The sequence below is a fragment of the Jaculus jaculus genome, chromosome 19 (assembly GCF_020740685.1).
Source record: "Jaculus jaculus isolate mJacJac1 chromosome 19, mJacJac1.mat.Y.cur, whole genome shotgun sequence".
Classification (NCBI taxonomy): domain Eukaryota; kingdom Metazoa; phylum Chordata; class Mammalia; order Rodentia; family Dipodidae; genus Jaculus; species Jaculus jaculus.
Window position 1 is genome coordinate 17,834,681 of NC_059120.1, and position 4,611 is coordinate 17,839,291.

At 54.3% G+C, this 4,611-nt stretch overlaps 2 pseudogenes; both read left to right on the forward strand.

Moving 5' to 3' along the window:
- LOC123456010 lies at window positions 1-1,648 on the forward strand (annotated as a pseudogene).
- A 1,664-nt stretch (window positions 1,649-3,312) lies between these two features.
- LOC123456196 lies at window positions 3,313-3,398 on the forward strand (annotated as a pseudogene).
- Window positions 3,399-4,611: the final 1,213 nt, after the last annotated feature.

Genomic DNA, 4,611 nt, shown 5'->3' on the forward strand with positions numbered 1-4,611 from the left:
GGAGAAGATGGGGAGCCCCGAGGATGACCTGATTGGAATTCCATTCCCAGACCACAGCAGTGAGCTCCTGAGCTGCCTCAATGTACAGCCGCAGCTGGGCCATCTATGCGACCTCACTATGAGGACACAGGGCCATGCTGGCCGCCTGCAGCCACTACTTCAAGAAGCTCTTCACCGAGGGAGGGGGTGGGCCAGTCACTGGGGGAGCAGGGCCCGGTGCGTGGGAGCTGGGCTTTGTAGGGCCTGAGGCCCTAGGTGCCCTGCATGGCCACACTGACCACCAGCAGCGCCAACACGCCCGCTGTCCTCCAGGCTGCTCGACTGCTGGAGATCCCGTGTGTCATTGCTGGAGATTCTCCAAGGCAGTGGGCTAGAAGCCCCCAGCCCAGACGAAGATGACTGTGAGCGAGCCCCACGGTACTTGGAGGCTTTTGCCACCGCCACCGCCTAATGGTGAAGACAGCCTCTCACAGACACCCTTCCTGCCACCGCCGCCGCCGCCACGACCTGTTGCCCGCCGCAGCCGCAAGCCCCGGAAAGCTTTCTTGCAAACCAGAGGGGCCCGAGCAAACCACCTGGTTTCTGAGGTGCCCACGGTGCCCACCCATGCCTTGACCTACGAGGAAGAAGAGGTGGTGGGCAGAGTGGCCAGCACCGGGGGCAGTGGGCTGGGGGACAGCTACCGTCCTCCCACAGGGACTGCCTCACCTCCCGAGAGGTCCCTGAGCTACGACGTCTGTGAGGGTGAGGAAGAGGAGGAGGAGCTGGCATACCCCCCAGCCTACGGGCTGACGCAGGGCAGTGAGCCCCCGCTGTCCCCAGAGGAGCTGGGTTCCGATGAAGACGCCAGCCATCCCGACCTGGTGGCCTACCTAAGTTCCCTGCACCAGGACGCCTTGGCACCAGGCCTGGACGGCCAAGACAAGCTGGTGCGCAAACGTCGCTCCCAGATGCCCCGGGAATGTCCAGTCTGCCACAAGATAATCCGCCGCCCACATGAGGACCCACACCGGGGAGAAGCCCTTTGCTTGTGAGGTCTGTGGTGTCCGTTTCACAAAAGACGACAAGCTGAAGATCCACATGCGGAAGCACGCGGGAGAGCGTCCCGACGCGTGCCCGCACTGCCCAGCCCGCTTCCCGCACAGCTACGACCTCAAGAACCATATGCACCTGCACACGGGGGACCGGCCCTATGAGTGCCGCCTGTGCCGCAAGGCTTTTGCCAAGGAGGACCACCTGCGCCATCTCAAGGGCCAGAACTGCCTGGAGGTGCGCACCCGGAGGCGCCGCAAAGACGACGCTCCCCCGCATTACCCACCACCCTCGACCACCGCATCCCCTGCTGGTCTTGACCTCTCCAATGGCCACCTGGACACCTTCCGCCTCTCTCTGGCTCGATTCTGGGAGCAGTCGGCCCCTACGGGGGCCCCCCGTGTCCACTCCAGGGCCCCCTGAGGAGGAGGAGGAAGAGGAGGGCACACCTACCACACCGCAGGCTGAAGGTGCCATGGAGTCCTCTTAAAGAGGGATGAGTGGCCAGGCTGGCCCAGCACAAGGCCGGGTACACCCATGCCAAGCAGTGGGCGCACAGAAAAGAAAAAGTGGAGCTGGGGTCAGGGATGCTGAGCCTCGCTGGCATCAGAGTCGCCCCTTCCCCCACAGCCCTCATTCCAATTCCAAGCTACGGTTTTGGGGCACAGGCTCTCCAAATTGGAGTGATCACCCAAGGAGTTATCCGTGATATTATGTATATATTTATAGCTCTATTGTAAAAGTGGGATCCCTGTCTCTAGCTGCTCCTGGGGAATAGAAGCAATAATGTATTTCTGATTTGTGGGGGTCCCATTTCGGCTATGCGGGTTTCTAGGGGGCCGGGGCTTGGGACCAAAGCCTTGCCCCACTTCATGTCCCCTGGGGGTTTTGGCTATGTCAGGGGATGAACTGCCCCTCCCTTCTGAGATCCCCCCACCCTTCCTTTCCTTCCTGGTTTCTGTTCCCTTTTCCTGTAAGTGAATTATGCCAAGGGAGAAATGGCAAAGGAAGGGCAGGTGGGGGAGCGCAAGGTGCACGCCTGAGAGACAGGGGGGACCGGGCCTGTAGGGATGGAGCCATCCCAGCTCCCCCTTCAGCCCCGCCCCCCCCCAGTCATGAGGTCCTAGGGAAGAAGGGGGCGGGGTGGCCTGGTTGGCTCACCCGCCCCTTGGGGGCAGTGGGGCTCCACACAGCCAGGAGCGCTCCTTGCTCCCCTCCCCCTGTCCCTGGGCTGGGAATGTCTGGTTCTGGGCGCTCCCTTCCTGAGGCCAGAGGGCAGGGCGGGCTGGGCGGCTCCTACTCCCTTCTCCCCACCTCCCCGCCCGTGTGCGAGCGGGAGTGCCACCGGCTTGGCTGCCGCCCCTGACTCACGCCGCCCCTGGGCTGGCGCGGGGTGTGGGACGGGGTGAGGGGTTGGGGGAGCCGACTAGCCCGCTCCATCTGGCGGCCTCGCCCGGTCCCTGAACCGGGCAGGGGAGCCCCCCCCCCCCGCCCCCGGGCTACAGCGTCCGGCCGCCCAGCTGCCCGCACCCAGCCGTGCAGTCCCGGCCCTTGCCAACGCAGTGGGCAGGCGACGTGCCTGCCAAGGGAAGAGGGGGCTGGGGGCGGGGGAGGACTGGTCCTCAGACCCTTGCCTGGCACTCTTTGCACACCCATTCTGTACATAGCCTCTTGTTGGTCTTGTTGAAATCCAATTTCAGATTTTTAACTATCCAATTCTGCTGGGTGTGTGTGTGGGGGGGGGGGGGTCTTCCCACCTCGAGCCTTTCCTCCTCGCTGGGTGCTGGACCCTACCCCTTTCCCCCACTGCGGCCTGCGCTCCAGCTTGCGCTATCACCCCTCCCTGACCTGGCGGCACCCCCCCCTCCATAAAAGGTTCAGGGGCCAGCGGGGAGTTGAACAAGGACTCTGGGAGAAGCTAACCTGAATGGGGGAGGCAAACAGACACAAGAAGGAGACCAAGCTAGGTATTTATCTAGGTCTCAAAGTTCATTTTTTACACATAGGTTTTTTATAGGGTTGTAGGGGGAAGGAATCATAACCAGGTCAGAGATCACAGGGTTACTGGTTAAATGTAATTTCTTTGTTTCTTCATCAATTACCGGCAGCACCAGGAGAGGCTGTCACCCAGGTGTACTGGCTCCTTCATTTCTGGTAATAGATCATTAGATGAGGAAATAGAAACTTAACTTGCGATATGGCGGTTTCTGTCAACATGGCTGAGGTTTGGTTCATAGCTCCCAACATCTCCACCCTTCTTTTATACAAAAAGAGGGGGAGAAGACTATACTTTCAGGGATCATTTCTATAGTTCGTTACTAGAGAAGTTTCTCTGACTGTGTAGAGCACCGTATAGTTTTGGAAGTCTTAGCCATAGCAATAAGGCAAGAGACACACATAAAAGGGATACAAATTGGAAAGGAAGAAATCAAGTTATCATTATTTGCAGATGACATGATTCTATACATAAAGGACCCTAGAGACTCTACTAGCAAGCTGTTAGAGCTGATCAAAACCTACAGCAATGTAGCAGGATACAAAATAAATACACAGAAATCAGTAGCCTTCATATATGCTAACAACAAACACACAGAGGATGAAATCAGAGAATCACTCCCATTCACAATTGCATCAAAAAAAATAAAATACCTTGGAATAAACCTAACCAAGGAAGTAAAGAATCTATACAATGAGAACTTTAAAACACTCAAGCGAGAAATTGCAGAAGACACTAGAAAGTGGAGAAACATCCCTTGTTCCTGGATTGGAAGAATCAATATCGTGAAAATGGCAATCTTACCTAAAGCAATCTACACATTTAATGCAATCCCTATCAAAATTCCAAAGGCTTTCTTCATGGAAATAGAAAAAACAATCCAAAACTTCATTTGGAATCACAAAAAACCTCGAATATCTAAAATAATACTGAGCAACAAAAAAGAGGCTGGTGGTATCACCATACCTGATTTTACCCTATACTACAGAGCCATAGTAACAAAAGCAGCATGGTACTGGCACAAAAACAGACATGTAGATCAGTGGAACAGAATAGAGGACCCAGATGTAAGCCCAAGTAGCTATAGCCACCTGATATTCGATAAAAATGCCAAAAATACTCATTGGAGAAGAGACAGCCTCTTCAGCAAATGGTGTTTTGAAAACTGGATAAATATCTGCAGAAGGATGAAAATAGATTCTTCTCTCTCGCCATGCACAAGAATTAAGTCCAAATGGATTAAAGACCTTAACATCAGACCGGAAACTTTGAAACTGCTAGAGGAAAAAGTAGGGGAAACCCTTCAACATATTGGTCTTGGCAAAGACTTTCTGAATACAACCCCAATTGCTCAGGCAATAAAACCACAGATTAACCACTGGGACCTCATGAAATTACAAAGATTTTGCACCACAAAGGATACAGTGAAAAAAGCAAAGAGGCAACCTACAGAATGGGAAAAAATCTTCGCCAGCTATATATCTGATAGAGGATTAATATCTAGGATATACAAAGAACTCAAAAAGTTAAATAATAAGGAATCAAACAAGCCAATCAAAAAATGGGCTATGGAGCTAAATAGA